Source organism: Odocoileus virginianus, chromosome 30 (genome assembly GCF_023699985.2).
Source record: "Odocoileus virginianus isolate 20LAN1187 ecotype Illinois chromosome 30, Ovbor_1.2, whole genome shotgun sequence".
In the NCBI taxonomy this organism is placed as follows: Eukaryota; Metazoa; Chordata; class Mammalia; order Artiodactyla; family Cervidae; genus Odocoileus; species Odocoileus virginianus.
The window spans coordinates 24,707,988-24,732,096 of NC_069703.1; the positions used below are offsets into that span (position 1 = coordinate 24,707,988).

The window sequence follows — 24,109 nt, forward strand, 5'->3', positions numbered from 1 at the left end:
TTGCTTCTTTGTGTTGCACCTTATTGCATCTGAGAAAGCAATAAGGGTCACCAGTGGTTTTATGGAAACCATCAGAGAAGATTCAACCAGGGTTCTTGCTCATGCCACATCTGCTCAGACTGGTATGTCTAATCCAGAAATACAGCTTCAGTATGTGTAGACTCTGTTTCTTCGTTACATAAAGGATATAGGCTTCATTAAGCTGGATAAAGTGAACTTCCTTAAATAGACCATCCAGGACATATACCTTACTGTGAAAATGATACTCTTTGAACTATTTTTTTTTTTAAACTTCAAATCCCACAGCCATTGTTTATTATAAAGATGATGCTAGAGCCTCATGATGAGTTCATTTGTTGGATTTCTGAAAGTGAGCACAGGTACCAGGACCTACAAACATTTTGGATTCACAGTGCTGAGGATCAGCTATCAGCAGAATCTGCTGCTCATACTGGGTGAATCTTCAAAGCCTCATCTACATGTTTCTGCTAACAGGCTATGAAGGGTTTGGAGATGGACTGGCAGATGGTATAAATCTGGACCATGTGATCACCTCCCTTCACTCAGACTCAGATGTCCACCCTAGAAAATCGCTCCTTGCCCAGAAGCAGAAAAGCTTCAGTAGCTTATAATGCAGTGTTCATGGCTTGATCTCCAGAGGAATTGTTCACCTTGATGAGGGCATTGCTTCATTTGCAGTGCACCATAGCTACGGCTGTCTTCTTGCTTGCATCTGAAGATCTTCACCAACTACAGAGGGCCCTTGGATCATGGGGCTGGGGGTGTAGACAAGAGCTCCTCATCTCACAGTGCTATAACCAGAAAAGTGTTACATGTACACATCTTGTGCTTGCACGCGTTCTATCCTGCACTTGTGCACTTGCTCATCAATTGTGTCCTATGTCTCCCAGGAAAGAATTCATCTGATTAGGTTTTTTTTTGGGAGGAGGGGAAGAGGGGGGGTTGGTGAGCAGGAAGCATTGTATAAAAATCACCCAGCAATGAGTTAGGAGACTGGGGTTCCAGACCTACTGATGCCACCAACTAGCTGTGTGACCTTGAAAAGGATACCTAGGTCAAGTGACTCACTTACAAATCAACAAGTTAAACTCAATCAACAAGGCTCCTTATGGCTCTAACTTACAACGGGTTTTTTCAGAGAAGATTTAGTATTTTTCTGTTTTTAAGAATCTGTGCTTTCCAATTGGATGGATTAAAAAAATGACAAGAACTTAGCTCAAGTTCTAGTGCAAGATTCTTTGCATCTTGGCTTGTAATTTTTGCTCCCTAAATTTGTTCCCACCACAAAACTAAGGAAAAATAAAATATTAATGGTTTCACATCTATGAAAAAGAAGCTTTCAAGAGACTTTCCATCCATGCATTCAGATTTACTGCGCTGTGAACCAGTGGGATCCTGCTGCATTTATTTAAACTTCTGTCACCATCATTGTGAATATAGCCGGAAGTCTCCTGTGGGCTATGAGATGAAATGCTGAATGGCAGCAAAAGTAAACAAAGCAACATCTCACTTTCTATTCTCCTGGTTATACCATTGGTGTTTAATGACATAAAAAATACCCAGAAGCTACAGTTGAGTTAAGCATGAGCATAAATAAAGTGACAATCCAGCAAGCTAGAATGTTCATATTCTAAATTCTAAAATCAGATTCCTTTCTCTCCAGGCACCCTTCAAGGTAAATTTATATTTCTTCTCCCCTTACAAAATTTACTTTACCAGATGTCTTTTCTAAAATTGAAACTGTAGCTCAGGAAGCACAGTGAACCTTGGGTGAAGTTCATCTTATGTACACTCCCTTCCACCTCTTCTGTGCTCTTTAGTCCTAAAGTGGGCTCTTTTCCCTCTGCCTTAGGAATAGAGCATCATTTTGGACTCTCATGTCCCAAAGTAAGGGCAGTAACTAAGGATTAGAAAGGTCTTAAATTTGGAACACTTTAATTGGCTAGTCTCTTTTCCATATATTTATATAGCTTGATAGTAAAGTGACCAGGGACCTAACTAGCTCTAACTATTCTAACTGGCAGTTTATCACAGTTAGAGCCAGGGTTGTCTAAGGTCTGGGAAAGGTGATGGGAGCTGTAGTGTACAGGTATCTCTAAGTTACAGTGGCGATGCACAGTGTATCAGGTGAAACATGAGTTGGGCAGGTCACTTGAGGTTCAGGTAAACATTGTTATGAAAAATTGGACCAGAGTGGCATAATTGAGAGTCTGAATGAGGATGCCTCTGGCATAAGGGCTTAGGGTCAGGAACTAGACTCCCAACCATATTCACAGCACTGATTAACTTTTTGGTTTTAGGAGAAAATTGCATTGTTCTGAATATTTTTCTCATCTGAAAATTTATTCATTTGGCTATTTATCCAAAAGGAAAGCTCCATTTAATATTTGTCTTAAAGAATAAATAGTTTTAATTTATAGGTAAAAAAGGGAGGAATGAGAGAAAAGAAACGTGGAAATCAAAACACTCAGCAATTTAAAAGCCAGAAAATACTCCAATATGACCAAATTGCAAGAGCTTAAGAGTGAAGCAGGTGAAGCTGGGACTATTTGTGAAGAACCTTTCATGCCATATTGCGGCATCAGAGCCATGTGGACTAAGCAGTGGAGACAAATTGTTTTTAAGTAGGGAAATACTGTGTTCAGGCACATAGTTTGCTTTATTGCTTGGAGCATGAATAATGCTATGACTCTTTTTAACATTGAAATTTAATTACTTAAGCCTCCATCTCTCAGATAAGAAGGGACTCCAAGCCCTTTCTCCAGACCTACTTCCACCAATAGTCTAAGAATGATACAAGTGAAAGTGAAAGTCACTCAGTAGTGTTTGGCTTTTTGTGACCCCACGGACTATAGAGTCCATAGAGTTCTCCAAGCCAGAATACTAAAGTGGATAGCCTTTCTCTTCTCCAGGGGATCTTGCCAACCTAGGGATTGAACCCAGGTCTCCTGCAATGCAAGTGGATTCTTTACCAGCTCAGCCACAAGGGAGGAAGAGTGATATAAATCAGTCCAAAGAGAATAATCATGATTCTAAACAAGGGACTACAGGCCAAGGGGGGCGGGGGGGGGATGAGATAATCTGTTTTCTGCTGCCACTGCTTCTGTCACTGAAGTTGTTGAAAAGTGACTTTCTCTTTTAGAGAAGCGGCTTCTTTAAATCTGATGTTTTCTCTGCTCCCTGCTGCAGGGATCACATTGCTTAATGTACAATTTTAAGTAAAGAAGCTGAAAAGATTGGTGGTTTCTGTCCAAGTTATGGTGACTCCATCTAACTTCATACTGAAACAGGGAGCGCCACACCACCATTAGCCTAATCTTTCAAATCCAATTATTTGTTTGTGTTTATACAGTCACTTCCCCAGATTTCCCCTCCCCTCACAAAAAATCTGGTATCTACAGTAGATCCACAAATTCCCTTTGACCTTCCTACTTTGTCTTCTGAGTCTAAAAATCCCTCCTCATATTCATTCCAATTTCATACCTATTTTCTGTTGCAGAAAGGGAGACATTCTTTGTGGAGAAAAATCAAGTTGTGTTAACACTGCATTTTAGATAATAGCCTGTAACAGGTTCTCAAAGTGAGAGCAACCTGTACAAAACTTACACGGGAATGACTAATCAAAGAAATATAGATTGCTTAGATTACTGAGTCTCTTCTTGATCCAATAAACAGAACTAAAAATGGTCTACAGATGCATTTTTAAACACATTCTTCCAAAGGTTTCTATGCACAATGGAGTGTCAGAAACACAGAGCTGTTGAGGATAAATAGGCAAGCAATGATGAGGGTTGTTCCTATGATAGTGATTGTGGTAAAAGGAGAAGAGGACATGCGTGAGAATCATGTCAGATGTAGATTTCAGAGACAGATCTCATCTGTTGGTCGCATTCAGATTGGAGTCAAGGTTGAACTAGCTCTTAAGTGTGTATGGAATCACCACTCAGGAGTGGTTCTCCCTGCAAATTTCCTTAGCTACTTTGCTTGCTGACTGGGTACAATGGACCTGCATCCAACCAATTTAGCATTTCTACAGAAGGGGTTGTGGAGGCAGTTTTGGTCACACTTTTGGTCATGCTGCAGCTACTTTATTTTACACTCATAAGCACTAACACAGCAGCTGGTATATAAAAAGAAGGCATCAAGGTGGGTGGATGTTACATAGACCCTGAGCTCAGAAAGCCAACAGGAGCAAGCAGACTGCTGTCTGCTTGAGATGTGAGCACATGTTGTGCAATTCATTTCACTACCACATGGCCCTCCCAGGTACTGATGACAGCGTCCTTAAAACTCAGAAATCCTAAGCGCATTGCCATGAGTCCTCTTGTGTTTTTGAATCTTCAGTCTAAAACCACTAGCGTATATACAGGGGATCAGCAGGGATGAAGACATGAAAGAACAGAAAACCAAGTGTCATGCATTATGTCAGTAATCCCCACCCTCTGTTTTATGGGACACTACCCTCCAGGGAGTCAGTAGATTTGTCTCAACAGCAAACACAATAAAATAAATTGGTCAAATACAGGCTTGAACAAAGTTAACCAACTTTCTCTACTGACGACGCTTAGAATAGTTAACGTGAAAATGTGCACAAAAGCTGTAGGGTAACACTTAACAACATACACCCTGGAGCAGGATTGCTGAGTTTCAGATATTCGATGGGCTACTTGCAAGCATGTCAATCCTCTTCTGGCTTCAGTTTCCCTGTCTGTAAATGTTAAGTAATAATCATACCTACCTTATAGTGTTGTAGGAGAATTAAATGAGATAATGAATGAAAGGGCTAGGGCAATCCTTGGCCCTTCATAAGTACTCAATAAAACACGCTTACAAAAGGCAAACCAACAAACAAACAAAAGGGCAAATAACATCTTATGAACTGACTTGACCTAGAATGATTTGGGAAGTGATATAGGATGATTTTACTTGGCTTCAAAATCACTATTGGTTTTGTGATTGTGACTGCAGGCATGAAATTAAAAGATGCTTGATCCTTGGAAGAAAAGTTATGGCAAACCTAGACAGTGTTATTAAAAATCAGAGACATCACTTTGCTGACAAAGATTCATGTAATCAAAGCAATGATGTTTTCCAGTAGTCATGTATGGAGGTGAGAGTTGAATCGTTAGGAAGGCTGAGTGCTAAAGAATTGATGCTTTCGAACTCTGTTACTGGGGAAGACTCTTGAGAGTCCCTTGGACTGCAAGGAGATCAAACCAGTCAATCCTAAAGGAAATCAACCCTGAATATTCATTGGAAGGGCTAATGCTGAAGCTGAAGCGCCAATACTTTGGCCACATGATATGAAGAGAAAACTCATTGGAAAAGACTTTGATACTGGGAAAAATTGAAGGCAAAAGGAGAAGAGGGCAGCATCACCAACTCAATGGACATGAATCTAAGCAAATCCCAGGAAACAGTGAAGGACAAGGAAGCCTGGTGTGCTGCAGGCCATGTGTTGCAGAGTCAGACACAACTTAGTGACTGAACAACAACAACAGCAAATAGGATGGTTATATTTTTCCCTATCATTTGAACTCCATAAATATAATCATATTTCTTCACGTCTTAAAAGTAGACCAGGAGAGAAAGATGCGAAAATACTCTTCCTTCAAATATATTTTGCTTCTCAAGAACTTATTTTTCTGATTGCTAAGTCAGAGACTGTGGTTTGAAAAAGAGTGGGATATCTATATGTGAACTTGATGGTCTATACTTTTTCTCTCTACTGAGAACATAAGAAAATGAATTGATACCTATTCCTTTCTGTATCTCTAACACCAGTCCTTAGTGTCTTGACTATTGGAAAATTAAGTAAATGCTTACTGAATAAAGTTTCTTACAGATATCTCTTTTAGAAATTTGGGTAATGAGAAAAAAAAATTGCTCTTCAGTTTACTTTTCATAACTATAAAACTCAAACTCCTAGGTGAATGGCTCACAAACCATGATCTATGGACCACTGGCAATCCAGAGTCAGTTCCTTGCTTGGGTGACAACTTGAGAGGTCTCAGAGTAAACCAGATTGTTAAATATTGCCTATAGGAACTTAACTTGAAAATGTATGATTCCTGTTAAATATCATTCTTCTCTCCCTATTGGAAAATTTATTGCAGGAAAATATACTGTGATAAAACAATCTTTTAATCAATGTGTGAATATTTGATTATTAGGAATCTCTGGATATCTATAGCATATGTAGAGTTATGTTAATTTGTGTGAAGTTATAGTTTTCAACTCTGTCTACATTTTAGAATCACAAAGTTGGGGAGATAGGGGAAAGGCTTTAAAAATGTTTTTAAAAGTTCCAATCTCAGAGATTCTAATTTCACTTATTATATTAAACAACTTGCTTATATCATGTTTCACAGAACATTTAAAAGTGAGTAGTCCTTTTCTCTGGGGATTCCCAAGTGGTGCTAGTGGTAAAGAACCTGTCTGCCAATGCAGGAGACAACAGAGATTTGAGTTTGATCCCCAGCTCTGGAAGATCCCTGGAGGAGGGAATGGCAACCCACTCCAGTATTCTTGTGTGGAGAATCCTATGGAGAGAGGAGCCTGGTGGGCTACAGTTCAGAGGGTTGCAAAGAGTCAGACATGGTTGAGTGACCAAGCGTGCACACACACAGTCATTTTCTCTAAAGGGAAGATTGACAGAGATTATTTAGGAGAATTTCAATCAAAAGAGTTGGTAAGAACGTGAGAATAATTATGGACTCCCAGTGGATAGACTGCAGTAGCACTTCAAGAAATGGGACCAAGAATGAAAACTGGGACATAAAAACAGAGAAAACACATTCCTCCTGTGTCTCTATTTGGCCAAAGGCAAGTGAGGGCATTGGTATTCCTGGCAATGGGCCCTGATGAGAGAGAAATAATGGTAGCAATGATGATGATTATGGTGGTGATGATAATTATGGAGGATATAAGAGTTAACAATTATCAAGTTTCCTCCGTATAATGGGAACTGAAATTTTTCTTATTTAATTCTTACATAATTTCTAAGAAATAGATATCACATGAGCATATCTAGTTTACAATATACACTTGTCACTGTAATTTTTCTTCTCTTCCTTCTATATACAATTTGGGATACTTTGATCTGTACACTTTTGATACTTTTGAAACCAAGAGTCAATCAAGTGAAAAATTCATGGACTTCGTTAGGACATTAAAGGGCCTTCCCTGGTGGCTCAGTGATAAAGAATCTGCCTGTGATGCAGGAGATGCAGGAGACACAGGTTTGATACCTGGGTTGGGAAGATCCCCTGGAGGAGGTCACGGAAACCCACTCCAGTATTCTTGCCTTGAGAATCCCATGGACAGAGGAACCTGGTGGGCTACAGTCCAAAGAGTCACAGAGAGTATGACTGAAGCAACTAAGTACACATGTATACATAGGACTTAAAAGCTGATTCAATAATAAAAGTTATTTTTTCATAATTATATTTCCTAGATCCTCCAGAAGACATGACTGAAAAACAGATACACACACACACACACACACACACACAGCCTTTTCTTGTGAACTATTGACATAGTTATTTATGAAAGCCCTAAGGAAAAAGTCAAAAAATTCTTTTTCTAGTTGCCTGGATTCCAGGTGTTCTCAAAATAAGAAAGATGTTCAGCTACACCAAGCATGCAAGGCACTGACCCGACATCATGTGGAGCCCAGTGGTCAACCAGAACACCTGAATGAGGTTTGAATCCAGATGTCAAGGACTATAGCCAGAATGATTCACTTTAGGGAAAGCCATTCTGGCCCTACGTCTAATAGTTGATGTCTTTACATAGTTGTCATAGTAGTTAAAAATTCTCAATTATTTTCTGAAAACTTTGTGTGAGGGGAGCAATGCCTGAAAATTTCTTGGTTTTGCCTCTGAATCACACAGACCTTCCAGATAATCCATTTAGGAAATCTTTCTTAATTTTCTCGTTTACCACTTTTGAATAATATAGAATAAATCCGTGTCCAGCTTTTGCCAAGACAATGCACTGAGGGCTTGCAGTGTTCCCTGGGAATCATTACTTTGTTTTGGTTTGCTTGGGTTCAGAACCCTTGAGATGGCCCTGGAGTTTCAGGTTCATTTAAACTGCTGAGTTGGGCCTGGTTTCCATCTGCAACCATAAAATTGCTTTGGATTTCTCCAAACTCAGCCCAGGTTTGCTGAAAACTCATCTAAGAGTTGGCCAGGGTTCACTGAGAGGTTTGCAGATCTATTTGATTATTTAGCTGTTCAGAACCTAAATTTCTAAATTGCCAGGTGAGAACTTTACCTGGTTGGAAATTCTCTCATGTGGAGGCACTTGCTTGCTACACAAACCCAAGTTTAAAGGCTGCTTATTTTTAAGTGTTAAGATATCTGAAAGGCAAATAAGTTTCTCCAAATCTCAGAATGCCTCTTGAATTTTTCCCCAAATGAATAGCAAAAATATACATTTATCAAACCCCTCTTATATAAAGTATGGGCCCTTATTCCCAGCTAGGGTCTCCTTTTTCACTGGAAGTTACTGAGCTATGTTTTCCAATTTACTCGTGTGAATTACACTTTAGCAAATATGAACGAAGAGAGAAAAAGTTCGATTTCAAAACCAATTAGAGACTAAAGAGTGGGTGTATACCATGGTACATGTGGAAATATATGTGAGTCAATAGGGGTAGACAAATGCTGCTTTATATTTAAAGACAAAAAAATGGATAATGGAATATGTTTTTGACTTATGGCATTTTTTAGCAAAGTGGGATGTCATAGATGGAAAAAAATTGAGTTTCAAATTTTCAGAAGATGGAGTAAGATTTAAATATTTGTCCTCTCAAATAAATTTTAGGAACAGTGGCTACTTTTTCTCCCTCTTCTTCCTCCAACAATCCTTGCTAAATCCAACTTAAACTCAGAAACTTCAGAATGATTTATATCCAAGACATTGTCATCATTATTTTAAAACATGTTCTTCACTTATTATAACTTTTGGAATGCCACTAATCAGCTGCTGTTTCTCCATATCCAGAGTGAGGCATATGGCTAAATGAAAGCTATAATTAAGATTTAAAATTAGTTTGAAATGATTATGGCTAACATATTTGAAGATAATTTTGATGGATCACTAGTAAAATTTAGTTTTGATGGCACCAATATTTAATATTACTTTGTTACTAAAAATTCCAATATAGGTGCCATTGTTATAAATTTCACAAGTCGATAATAATTACATGAGAAAAATTAGAAAATAAGACAAAAGCTGGAAGGTAAGGCAATGAGCTACATGGATAATAGACTGTTTTAGTTATTTATTTATTTTTGGTACATAGAAACTATTTAGGTCATGCTAAGTGTGCCTTTGGAGAAGGCGATGGCAACCCACTCCAGTGTTCTTGCCTGGAAAATCCCATGGACGGAGGGACCTGGTAGGCTGCGGTCCATGGGGTTGCGAAGAGTCGGACAGACTGAGCAACTTCACTTTCACTTTTCACTTTCACGCATTGGAGAAGGAAATGGCAACCCATTCCAGTGTTCTTGCCTGGAGAATCCCAGGGACGGGGGAGCCTGGTGGGCTGCCGTCTATGGGGTCGCACAGAGTCGGACACGACTGAAGCGACTTAGCAGCAGCAGCAGCAAGTGTGCTTGTATACAAAAATGACATACACGCACATCATAAAAATTGTATACAGTCCATCCTGGTTGAATACTCCAAATACTGTTAGGGAAACCTTTGAGAAGTTTTATAATTCTGCTATTTTTTTAATCTTTGAAACATAAAAATATTTCTTATTTATAATATGCTTATTAGTCCCAATGATTCACACATAAAAATTCACTATTAAACCAGGGAATATTCCATGAAGCCAGTCTTCAGTGGTAGTTCTGGTTCTAAAGAAAAGGTATTTTTCAGGGCATAATTATTTTCATTTATTTGGCCTCACTATCCACAGCTGGTGGAAGCATCAGTGACTAGATTGCCTGCCTTTACCACGAAGCAGAACAATCCACTGATTTCCTCAGGCACTTTGGAAATTAAAGGAATTGTCTAGCATTTTCACTCTTGATCTGGCTCCTAATCAGTGTCCTGCTGGTTTGTGTGATACTCCTCAAATGAATGCAGACTTAATGTCATCCTAGTTTAGCCGCCTCTGAATGCCTGTCACCCACAGTCTTACCCTTCACCCAAGACAGGGACCTACAGAACTCACATTGGGAGTCAATTTTTTTTTTTTTTCAGGCCAGGTCTTTTCATTGGAAAAAACGCTGATGCTGGGAAAGATTGAAGACAGGAGAAGAGGATGACAGAGGATGAGATGGTTAGATGGCATTATTGACTCAATGGATATGAGTTTGAGCAAACTCCGGGAGATGGTGAAGGACAGGGAGGCCTGGCACACTGTAGTCTTTGGAACTCAAAGATCGAACATGTGTCTCTAGTCCATGGGCTCACCAAGAGTCAGACATGACTGAGCAACTGAACAATAACACCAACAAAAATGTGAACTCACTTGCACCAAAAGAGATTAGGAAGGAGATGTCTAAGATTAAAAATATCAAAAGCATTATGATTGTCTTAAAATGTGTATAGCTGCCGAAGGACCTAGTTGGAAAGTATTTGAGCAAAGAGGAAAACAATCCACAGATTTGTTTGCTCTTTTAATCTTGTCTTTATTATTCCAGGAAAAATAAATAAATAAGAATTACATTTTAAGAAATCTATGTGTAAAATTCAGGGTTACTGAATATGCTTATCTCATAGAGATACTTCCAGAAATTCTGAACATATGCATACATCTCAAGGGGCTTCCTGGTGGCGCTAGTGCTAAAGAACCCGCTTGCTAATTCAGGAGGCTGAAGAGACTCAGGTTCGATCCCTGGGTTGGGAAAATACCCTGAAGGAAGGCATGGGAACCCACTCCAGTATTCTTGCCTGGACAACCCCATGGGCAAAGGAGCCTGGCAGGCTACAGTCCAGAGGGTTGCGAAGAGTCGGATACAACTTAGCATACATGAATAAATTCTCTCTCCATCAAACATGTATTCCCTCCATCCATGATGTAGCTGATGTTGCGGCTGAATTATGTGTGTTCTCCCTGCCATTCCACTCAAAACTCATGTGTTGAATGTCCTAACTTCCATTTCCACAGAATGTAATTATATTTGGAGACTGACTTTTTACAAAAGTGACTACATTAAAATGTGTTTGTTAGGGTGGGCCCTATTCCAATCTGAGTGGTGTCCTTAGGAAAAGAAGAGGAAATCTGGATGCAGACTCACATAGAGGGACAATAGTGTGAAGGGACACAGGAAGGAGATAGCGTCTATAAGCCAAGGAGAGAGGTCTGGGACAGAGCTTTCCCTTGCAGCCCTCAGGAGCGAATCCTGCCACTACCTTGGTCTCAGACATCTGGCCTCCAGAACTGTGAGCAAATCAATTTCTGTTATTTATGCCACTAAGTCTGCCATATTTTGTATGGCAGTCTTAGAGAATGAATACAATCAATGAAACTGTACTGAGCAATCAGCCACATGGAAAGTGTATTAGGTCAAGTAGTAAAAAGAATGCCAAGAAGATTTTGAGTGCTAGAAACACCAAACACAAAAATGAGATAATGAAGGGGAACATGATGTGGTGTGAATGGAGGGGAAGTAACATTTGTGGAAGAGCTGTAGATGGCAGCCCTCTGCAAGCTGTTTGACGTGGGCAATGCAGCATAGAATACGCCAGCCACCAGAGAGGCTAAAGGGTCCCAGTGAGAGCTGTGAATACAGAATCTCTCTTCAGGAACCCTTTAAGAAGATCCAGGTGGGGGGAGGCGCTTAACGATGTTGACCTTTGTGGTCTTCTTGATTTCTGCATTGGAGCATCTTCCAAGTCGATGGAAAGGCTAGGTGGCTATGAAGCTTCCAATCTCTTATAATGTACCATGTGTAGGTCTTAGAGGTGATCTATTTATTTATTTTAATAATTAAGTGATAATATTTCCCTTTGGCCACAGAGCAGTTTCTGCTTTTACTGGTGTATTTGCACCCAAAGGCCATTTCAACTAAGAAAGCAGGTGACATCTTTCATCAACTGCATGGATCAGGTGCTCTCCTGACAAATCCGTTTACAGTATGCATGCAGTCTGGCTTCTTCTCCAGCATCCTTGGCATTCTTAAGTTGTCTTATTTAATCTCCCCACAGCCCTCCATAAATGTTACCAATCAATCTCTTTTATAGGCAAGATCAAGATCACATTTTAAGTAAAAAGCAGAACCTGGATTTGAACTCATAACTCTGTGAATTCTCAATACCTATCCTGCCTCCTCACCCTGCAAGGATGGAAAGTGGGAAGAATTCTGCCATTTAACTGAGCATAAGGCTCTTTGTCCTACAATGATATTTCCCTCCAATAGGATTCTGATATAACCCCGTAGAGCAGTGGGGCTCAAACCTCACTGTGCATTAGAATCACCTGAAGAACTTTTAAAAACAGAGATGACCAAGACCCCGAAGTCTTGACTTCAGCTGGTTTGAGGTAAGCCAAGCATCAATATTTTTAGAGGCTCCTAGAAAATTCTAATAAATACATTGTTGAGAACTTCTACCATAAATAGAAGCTCTAGAGGGTCTGGGGGTGGGGGAGAGATAGGAGTAAAATATTACCTTCAAATTTCAAAGTAAAGGAAATCTATTAAATAGAACCCATAATTAACTAAAGAGTTTCAATTTATTTAACAGAAATATACAAGGAAGTCAAAGACAGAAATCAACACACAATTGGCCATTTTTTCCCTAGAATATTCAATTTGTAGACTTTACTAATCATTGCTACTGATTAGAAAAATATTAACATATTTTTCAAACCTTAGAAAAAAATACATAGACACTCAAAACCCACATATGCATGACCATAGCTAAAATGCTTGTCTTTGTTTCTATAAATTTTACTTCTTTAGAAATAAAAACCTCTTGCTGAGGACTGTTTTTAGCAGCCTATTTTAAGGTCCTTCATCAAGCTTTATCCTACTGCCCAGTTCTTTCTCATTGTTCCAGATCCAGACTATTCATCTAATGCTTCACTGAGAACTAAATGTTTTCTTTCTTCCTTAGGCTTCAAAACTGAAGTCATGGTTTCACTATTTGAAAAATCCCAAATTCAAACTGAACATGGATTTTAGTTCCACTGCCATGTTTAAACATTTTTTGATAGAAAATGCTTTATTGCCACTGATTCAAAGCCACAAACATGCTTTGAATCCAATTCAATATACTTCTTATTTGTTCCTGATTTTCTTTTTTTTCCCTTTTAATTATTATTAGAAGGTATAAATTTCCAGGAAAGCTTGGCCCTGACAAGGCTCCATTATTTGCACATGACAAGGTTTATCAAAAACAGTTGGATTTTTCTAAGAAGGCTTTTATGTTTCCTCCATAAAACATAAATAAATGAAAAGGATTAGACTGAGGAAACGGAGTATAATTCATCACCAATGTGAAACATAGTCAACCGGTTGCAGATGGATAAACTGAAGAACCTGGGACTCTGCTCCAGGCAAGAAAACCATCTTCCCTGTGCCAGTAAGATGTCTTTAACTTCAGTAAAGTAACAGGGCCTGTTTTGTGGTTTGTGATGTCATTTAAATTTATTAGCCTTCTTTTGTTTTTCAGCATTTAGTATATATGTCTAAAGCAGGTTTTGACTCTTGAAAATCTATCATATTCTAATGTTGGCTCAAAGATATAATAAGGTTTCCTCTCTCTCCCCTCCCCTTTTCTTCCATCCTGTCCTCCCCACCCCCAAATAGAAAAAATAAAACAATAGGAAAACAAACAAAACTCTGAGCACTGAAAAGGTAGTGTCTCTGAGCTGCCTAAAACACCATGTTCAGCCGCATATTTGCTGGTAAAGAATCTGCATGCAATGCAGGAAACCTGGGCTCGACCCCTGGGTTGGAAAGACCCCCTGTTGAAGGGAGCAGCTAACTCCTCCAGTATTCTGGCCTGGAGAATTCCATGGACTGTATAGTCCATGGGGTTGCAAAGAGTTGGACACAACTGAGCAGCTTTCACTTTCATGTTTATGTGCATAAATACAATTTCTCCCTACCAAGACAAAATCAAGTGTTTTAGCTAGTCTAACCTAAAACATAATACGATTACTTTGGTTTGTAGATCTGTCTCTCCGTTTTGTCTGCACTGCCCACCATGCAGCCTCATTCTTGGTGAAACAGAATTTCATGGCACAATTTCCCCCTAAAATCTGTCTGAACTTTCAGAAATAAAAGACTTTTCAAGTCCCATATTCTTTCCCTGCACTTCCATTCCTGTCTAATAATAATGGAGTGCTTTATAGTATATAAATCATATTTCTGTTTAAAAGTGACCTTCTCCATAACCTTTTTGTCTCTGCCTGTCAGCACATATTCTTCTAGTAATAATAAGCTTTAGCCAGGAATGAGGACTCAAAATTAGACTGATTCCAGGAACCACCCTAATGAAGGCTGGGATGTAGCTTATTTTGAAGTTAAATAACTTACCAATTTCCCCCTCAAGTGGATGTGAACTGAATGAGTCATTTTAAAAAATAAAAAAGTTTACTGATAGTTTTGAAAAGGAGAAAAAAAAAAAGCCAATAATTTTCAGCTTGAGAGAGCCCTCTGAAACTGACAGTGAAAATGATGTATGTTTGCATCGTTTTCTGTTAAAACCAAATTGGAAATCTATTATTTCTTTCTAATTCTAGCACAGCTTTTAGAAGCCATAAGACATTAGAACTTTAATCTGCTGTCTTTTCACCTGAAATTCCTTTGATCCTAGAATTCTTCAAAATTTCAAATATTATACTATAATGAGTCATTTAAGCAGGACACATTATATACTGAACTGGCATTTTTTCAAGGTGTATTACCATTCAATTACCAAGCTTTAATACAAACACCTTAGGCATACAATTTTCTAATTTTAATATCTTCCCAATAAAATGTTTTCCATATGGCTGTCACAACTATATTATTTATTTAGAGAAAAATGATTCAAGTCTGAGCTCTTAGAGGGCTTCCCTGGTGACTCAGATGGTAAAGAATCCGCCTGAAATGCCAGAGACCTGGGTTCAATCCCTGATTTGGGAAGATCCCCCAGAGAAGGGAACAGCTACCCACTCCAGATTTCTTGCCTGGAGAATTCCATGGACAGAAGGGCCTGGCAGGCTCCAGTCCTTGGGTTTGCAAAGAGTTGGACACGACTGAGTGACTTTCACTTTCACTTTTTTTGAGCTCTTAGAAGCTAGATCCCCAGAAACATTTGAAACTGCCTACCTGATAAACAGATGGAGATATATATATATATTTTTTTTTCCTCTGTCTTTCAAGTAAATGGTTTCATTTCAAGCCATTGGTATAAATTTTATATAAGTTTAACTTTAGAGTGAATCACACTTAAAAATAAAACAGCTTACTTCCAATAGGTTAATTTATATTTAAGTCTATTCTACATTTGAGATTGGCTTAAAGCTGTGAGCTAGTTGTTTTTACCTAAATATACAATTAGGAAGGCATGCAAAGTAAAAAGTGCAGTGCCTCAGAATATAAATGACTTCCCCACGATGGAAACTCTTTAGGACAGTTCTATCAAGGTAGAAATGAAGGAGGAACATGAGTTGCCTCCATGATCACAGAATCAAGAAATATCAGCCCAGGCACAAATCTTGGAGATCATCCACATGACCAACCCCTAGCTTGGTCCAGGAGATGTGGCTAGATACATCACAGTGAGAGGGAACACAGGTCAAGGATCTGGGGAGATCCAGCAAGCTGTGTCTCCCCTTTGATATTCACCTTCCACACTGACACATAATAGATGTTGGAATGTTTTGAAGGAAGGAAGACCATTTACCTGTGTTGAATCCTATGTACTCCCCACTCAGCTGAACACGGAAAGTTTTACATATGGTAAACCTTCCCATCTTTTCTTTGTATTAAAACAATTTCCTAGAACAGTGTTCAGTGGAATACTAATTTGCAATCCATCATTTTAAGAAGAATGAAATGAAATCCAGATAAATCAAATATTAGCCCCACGTCTCAGAGGGAACAACTTTGGAATCCCAGCTTCAAAACTTTCACACACCTTTACTAAACACTTTCAATAAAGAGACTAATTTACATACTATCTATGTACAGGGGATCTCTTGCTTATAACCAGCCCATATCTTTACTTTGATAGATTGAAGAGTCCTCGTGAGAGGCAGTTTATGTAGGTACCCATGGACTCCAGGCTCTATGAATGGTCATGGCAATTGTCAAAACATAAGCTTGTTAATAACATCCTATCTGATCACACACAAAGACACATGGCTATATTCACTAGTAAGCTGAGTGCAATAGAAGATAGAAGACCTGAACTCATATGTTTAGACCCTGCCTTTAATAAATATCATCCTAACATCTGGTACATTGGCTGAGTTCCCCTGGGTATCTTCAAGTGGACCTCGCATCTTATTTTCTTTCCCTGAAGCTTATGAGGGTTTGGGAAGTGGAGACAGTGAAGAAGGTTCTTTCTTCTTCTCTTACTCACATCTGTGTATAACTTTAATTGCTCTCAAATAATAGTGAATGAGCTCACAAGTTAACCTTATTGCTCAAAGCATTGTAGAGTACTGAGACCTGGAGATATTAACTACTCTGGCATGGGATTTGTCTGTGAGTTCAAGTTCAAAAGGAACCCTTGATGGATTGGAAGAGCTCTTAATGGTGAGCAGAAAGGAGCTGCCAACAATTGCTGGGCCACCATCCTGGCTGCCCCATCAGCAACTTTCATCCCAGTCCTTTGAATGTCCACCAGGGGCCAGGTGAGACAGAGTCGGGGTCTGTGGAATCTCCAGGATTGAGTTTAAAAGGAGGATCAGTTGGCAGATGGCAGCTGAATTATTGAGCTGTGCTCTCTTGTTTGTGTCAGCAGCAAGCTATTCTTTTTTGTCTCTGTCTCAGAGACAAACTGCAGGCCCCTGGTCCATCAAAAACAGTGACTTAGAACCACAAAAAACTCTGGAGGAAAGAGAAATTGTGCTTCTTTTTCTTATGGAAGTGATTGTTGATCAAATCACCATGTTTAAATATCAAGGCAAAACAACACAGATGCAAAAAGCTCTATGGATCCTTAATCATTCATGGTGCTGTTTATCCTCAATGCCAACACTAAGTTTCTGCAGGATGTGTAATTTTTTAAGTATATTTTTTCTTTTTTATTTTCCTTTTAGGTCAAAAATCTATTGTAGTGCTTCTCAAAGTTTAATGTGCATACCAACTACCTGGGGATCTTGGTAAAATGAAGATTCTGATTAAAGATGCCTGGACTGGGATCTAAAAGATGCATTTCTGGAAAGTTCCCAGGTGGCGCTGAGGCTGCTGATCAACCACACATTTGAAGGATCAAGGTTCCAGTGTATTATAACCATGGTTGAGTTGCTGCCATTCTTAGGGTAATTACTTGTAAGTCAATCATGGAGCAGCAGATTGACTTCCCAAATAGTTGCTTTGAGTTGGCATTATAGGTAGGGAAGGTTACTCTTCTGAAGTAGAAAAGATCTTATTGAGGATAAGTGGATGAAATGAGGACATTTCAGTTCAAGCCCTTTCCTTTCATTTATCATTTTAGCACACAAATTTCAAAATTTTTCAATTAAAAATGGATTATAAAAGAAACACCATCACAGATAAGTTTCAAGTGCTACTTGCCTGAACTTTTACTCTCCTCTAAAAACCAATACTGCTATTATACCCCAAGGACACCTCAGAATTCTTGTTTTGTCAACCTCACCTTTGCAAGATGGGGCCAAGTATCAGAAGCGTGATTAAGTCAACATTCCAATGAGTTTTGTATAGTTTTGAAATTAGATCCATTGTTATTCACTTCAGACCATATAAAGGTTAAACTCTGCACTTGAAAAAACAGTTGAATCATGATTACTTATCCCAGCCAGCCATCCTGTAGATGTATTCTAATGTGCTCACTCAACCTCTTCATTTTGAATAAGCAGTTTTCAGAAACCAAACAATGCATCTGGTTAATTAAGTCACTGAGATAGTCAGATGTGTTTAAACTGTAGTAAGAAGGAATAGGAATGGTGACGGAAAAACCACAGAACTTCTAAGGATTCCTGGTAAATATGGCCTTAATCATTGACAAGAAGTAACAAAAAACCCAAGACCAATTTAATATGTGTCAAATACCAACATAATGATCTTAAACCAAGATAACTTTCAAAACCCACTTTCATAATGTTCCTGATCAACTTTTCTTTCCATTATTACACCATTTTTAAGTTGAGTTAGTGTGTGTTTCTGCCTCTTTTTCTGGACTATAAGCTGTTCTAGATCAGTAAGATTAATCCTATTAATCTAGGCATCTCTCTGAGAATTTAGCATGAAATCATATCAGTAGCTTCATTCAGTTCAGTTCAGTTCAGTTCAGTCACTCAGTGCATCCAACTGTTTGCTACCCCAGGGACTGCAACACGCCAGGCTTCTCTGTCCATCACGAGCTCCCAGAGTCTGCTCAAACTCATGTCCATTGAGTTGGTGACACCATCCAACCATCGCATCCTCTATCATTGCCTTCTCCTGCCTTCAATCTTTCCCAGCATCAGGGTCTTTTCCAATGAGTCAGTTCTTTGCATCAGGTGGCCAATGTATTGGAGTTTCAGCTTCAGCATCAGTCCTTCCAATGAATATTCAGGACTGATTTCCCTTAGGATGGACTGGTTGGATCTCCTTGCAGTCCAAGGGACTCTCAAGAGTCTTCTCCAACACCACAGTTCAAAAGCATCAATTCTTCGGGGCTCAGCTTTCTTTATAGTCCAACTCTCACATCAATACCTGACTACTGGAAAAACCATAGTCTGTCTTGACTAGACAGACCTTTGTGGGAAAAGCAATGTCTCTGCTTTTTAATATACTGTCTAGGTTGGTCATAACTTTCCTTCCAGAAGCAAGCGTCTTTTAATTTCTCAGCTGCAGAAAAATCACCATCTGCAGTGATTTTAGAGCCCCCCAAAATAAAGTCTGTCACTGTTTCCACTGTTTCCCCATCTACTTACCATGAAGTGATGGGACCAGATGCCATGATCTTAGTTTTCTGAATGCTGAGTTTTAAGCCAACCTTTTCACTCTCCTCTTTCACTTTCAAGAGACTCTTTAGTTCTTCATTTTCTGCCATAAGGCTAGTGTCATCTGCATATCTGAGGTTATTGATATTTCTCCCAGCAATCTTGATGCCAGCTTGTGCATGCCACCATGAGTACATCTCATGGTGTACTTTGCATAAAAGTTAAATAAGCACGGTGACAATATACAGTCTGACATACTCCTTTCCTTATTTGGAACCTGTCTGTTGTTTCATGTCCAGTTCTAACTGTTGCTTCTTGACCTGCATACAGATTTCTCATGATGCAAGTCAGGTGGTCTGGTATTCCTATCGCTTTAAGAATTTTCCACAGTTTGTCGTGATCCACACAGTCAAAGTCTTTGGCATAAGTAGATAAGGCAGAAGTAGATAATTTTCTGGAACTCTCTCACTTTTTCGATGATTGAACGGATGTTGGCAATTTGATCTCCGGTTCTTCTGCCTCTTCTAAATCCAGCTTGAACATTTGGAGTTTCACAGTTTGTGTACTGTTGAAGCCTGGCTTGGAGAATTTTGAGCTTTACTTTGCTAGTGTGTGAGATGAGTGCAATTGTACGGTAGTTTGGGCATTCTTTGGCATTACCTTTCTTTGTGATTGGAATGAAAATTGACTCTTTTCCAGTCCTGTGGTCACTGCTGAGTTTTCCAAATTTGCTGGCATGTTGACTGCAGCCCTTTCACAGCATCATCTTTTAGGATCTGAAATGGCTCAACTGGAATTCCATCACATCCCCTAGCTTTGTTCATAGGTGTCCAACTCTTTGCAACCCCATGGACTATAGCCCTTCAGGCTTATCTGTCCATGGGGATTCTCCAGGCAAGAATTCTGGAGTGGGTTGCCATGCCCTTCTCCCTGGGATCTCCCCAACCCAGGAATTGAACCAGGATCTATTGTATTGCAGGCAGATTGTTCACCAGCTGAGCTACCAGGGAAGCCCAACAGAAAGAAAGGATCCCATAAATGCTTATTGAATTGAAGCCTACCCCATAAGATATTTTTTAAATAATTTTTCTGATTTATATGAGGAGAAATGACTTTGAATTGTACTAAATATAAAACAAAATATATCTGAAACAGTGTTTTTTCCATAAAATTCTATTTCATTGCTACTTTGGAAAGATCTTGGGAAAACTGTGGTCATGACAAAACACTTCCCAACCTGACCTGAAGGGACTGAACACTATTAAAAAGAAGACAATGGTGTTAAAGGGTGAGACTCTTCCTAACAAAGGAAGGCAGTAGTAAGACTTTGAATTTTGAGAGGTTTTGAGTACTTAAAACTAGGCCAATGAAATTAAATGAAGTTGTAGCGACAAGACAATAACTCCTGTGTATCTAGTTAAAAGGTATAGTGGCTTTGTCTTTTATTTTCATTGGCATCTGTGTTAGAATGGCAAATATATAGTGAGAAAAGGTAAAACCACCCATGACTTTGTTTTCCTTGTTATTCTCCAATTAGTGATCCACGCAGTAGACTCTCTTTTTATAAATGTGAGCTCTGTTTAAAAATCAAAATTTGTTCAAACACAAAAATTGTATGGTGAGTACTGGTTTACAAAAGTAAGACACATTGCATGCATGCATGCTAAATTGCTTCAGTCATATCTGACTCTTTGCAACCCTTTGGACTGTAGCCCACCAGGTTCCTCTGTCCATGGGATTCTTCAGGCAAGAATACTGGAGTGGGTAGCCAGGCCCTCCTCTCAGGGATCTTCCCAACCCAGAAATCGAACCTGCATCTCTTACATCCCTTGCATTGGCAGGAAGTATGGTGTGTTAATTTGTTTTAATTAAAAAGTGATGATCACATTGAGGGTATTTCAAACATATATATTTGTGTAAGCCCTTCCCTTCTCTTCTTGTTTGCTCTCCTACCACGAGACCTCTCAATGAGACATTTGGTCAATTTGGGATTCTTTATAATGGAACCTTCCTAGGAGTCCCATTGTAGAAACATAAACTGTAATGACATGGAAGAAAGATTTAGATAAAGGTGATAATAAACTGAGAAGCACCAAATGTTATAAATTAACTTTATTTTCTTGAACTTTTAAAGAATGCATTGTGCTTTTTGTGTTTGCATTTTCTGTTGGTAGATTCATTGCAGTTTATCAACACACACGTATACAGAGAGGATTCAACAGTTTAAGTAACATGCTCCTTATGTGTTTATGCTGGATCCAAACTCTTTGTTCTTCACGTATCTGGAGTTTATATTTGTTCAGTCTCAAGCTTTATTGATTCCCTTCCCTAATTCTATTGATGGTTTAATGATGGATTAATCTGCTTTATGCTTATAATTTCTCTAATTCACTAATAAAATGGAGCACTTTCTTTAACACAGTTTTTCAAAACTAGAACATAATTTGTCTTTTCCTCACATTTTTGACATCGTTAGAGTGTTTGATATGGATAGAAAAACAAAGTAACATGAATTATTTCAAATGTCCTGAAAAATTAAAACAAGCAAGCCTTTAATAATCCACAAGTCAGATATCATAAGGAAACTTACTTCTTTGTAAAGGTATGACCTCAGAGCCATAAACCCTTACCTTCCAAGGGTGTAAAACAAATTATAAAAAGACTAAGTCTAAATTCTCAAGGTGTTAAAGCAAGTTTATATCCTACGAATTGATTTTATTTCTGTACCAAGTCATTAATGTAGCCTTGTTTTACCTACTGACATGGTTCCTTAGTATGAACTACTTAATGACATCATCATTAACTTGGTTTTCATTTAATCTTTTCAATGTGTTAGTTTTTATAGCACAAAAGTTATATTTAGAAACTTGTTAGTGTCATTATCCACAGATATTCTTTTCTGGACAAATCTCAAGGTAAATTTCTCTTCCTAATGTGAAAATTGCATTCCTCTTTTTACATTACCTTTTCCCTCTCAGTCTGGAGAGAAGAAACAGCTGTCATTTCTACAGATTTGTAATATTAAAGTCTATGAAACATGCCTTATAAATAAATTCATTGAAAACTCTTTGAGAAGCAGTAAAGCTTTGCTCTGATTCTTGAGTCTAAACCAAGAATCTGAGTGATTTACAACTGACCTCAGTTGAAAGCCACTGCAGTTTTGTTGGTTCCCTTTTTCAATAATTTTGTAAAGCTCATATTCATATTCAGAGTTGAATAACAAAGCTGTTAAGCTCCTTACATGTCTATTTCTCTAGCAGTTGTACTGAATAACTTATTTAAGTCACTGCCATATTTATTGCACCACTGAAAACCTGGCATTTGTAAATATTTCTTATTTTTATGGGGTGATTATAGGGTGCTATGCCTTACACAAAATTCTCTTACAAGATTTTTCTATTCATTGGCTAATACGTAAAGTATTTGACATCCTTATTTTTTTTTCAAAATTCAAAAGATCAAAATTAAATTAAATTTAAAATGGAACAAAAGGACATTTCCAAGCCAGTACAATATGAAAAATGAAAGTTACTGTGCTCTTTTAATACTAAAGTTGACAAAATTCTCTTTAAACTGTCAGGCTCTTTAGTTCCTCTTGACTGAAACTACAAATCCAGCAAACAGTTCAAACTTACCCAAGTTAAAATTTAGTCAAATCATAAAGGATTGAATCCTACCTACTGCAAAATGCTGCCTGGAATTTCAATAACTACAGATACAACCTACACCTTGACCTCATTTCAAAGACAAAATTTCTAAAAGGATGATCTTCAAACTGAAGAGTCTTAAATAACCAGCATTAATAAAATCTTTAGCAATTTAAGATATTCTATGCTATGGACCAAGCACAAAATCAGGCCAGAATGCATTTATAACATATTGCACGTATCTTTTAAAAAATGTTTTTCTGGGTAATTTTTTTAATCACATCTTTTTTTCAAGACAATAGTCATAAAATATTCTTTCTTTGTTGTCTTTATGTTTTGCAATTCTGTACTCATTTTTATTTTTTTCAAGTTATATTATTATGTATGTGCTATACTTATTTATTTTTATATGAATAAAAGTTTTTTATTTTGATATTTAACTACATGTCTTGTGTATGTGTGTACCCTGTACATGAGTCAGACTCAGTGTGAAGAAAACTACCAAGTCAGGATTTGAAGGTGAAATCAAAGAGGGGTAAATGAAAAATACAAACAGGAAGGAAATGATGTACATGAAGCAAAACAACTGTAAAGAGATTTCATTTCTGAATAAATTAACAACAAAATTATTTGCGTTTACCTTCCCCTCGTCCTCAAGGCCCTGTTACCTGCCTTCCTTGAAGAAATGATACACATCTCAAGTCTTTGAATTTTTAATATGACTTCCTCATGGTGAATGATAATAATTAAAAAGAAAATATTCATCATAACTCAAGTCACTGTATCAGCCAAGTTATTATATCAGTCAGTGTTCCACAGGTAAATAGTCCACTCAAATGGGCCAACTGAAGAATAGTTTCTTGATGAAGGAGCCTTTTATAAAAGCGTTGACTAGTTTCAATGACACCAAAAGGGAAGGTGAAACTAACACCAGGGAGCAACACCACATAGAGAGGCTTCAAGAGTAAAGAGAGAGGCAGAACAGCCGCTAAGATCTGGACAGAACTTTCTAGACAAGGGCACCAAAGCTTTGGCCCTGGATAGAGGAATACAGCTGTGGTCAGTCAGACCCAGAGCCAGGAAGGGAAAAAGCTAAGAAAATAGACACTGTTCTTATTCTCTGAAGCTGGTGCAATGCTTGTTGAGAGTCACAGCTGACCAGGAGCCAGAAAACAGGGGCACCCAATGAGTGAAGTTCATGGATACCCATTTCCCAAGATCCAGAGCCAAACAGAGTCTGATAAATAAGCCCAGGGATGTAATGTACAGCTTGATGACTATAGTAGATAATGCTATCTCATATATTTGAAAGTTATTAGTAGATCTTAAACATTCTCATCATGAGGGGGAATAAATATAACTGTGTGGC

At 38.3% G+C, this 24,109-nt stretch overlaps 1 pseudogene; it reads right to left on the reverse strand.

Moving 5' to 3' along the window:
* Positions 1-349: 349 nt before the first annotated feature.
* LOC110148666 (small ribosomal subunit protein uS9-like) overlaps positions 350-24,109 on the reverse strand; it is a 123,372-nt pseudogene continuing 99,612 nt past the window's right edge.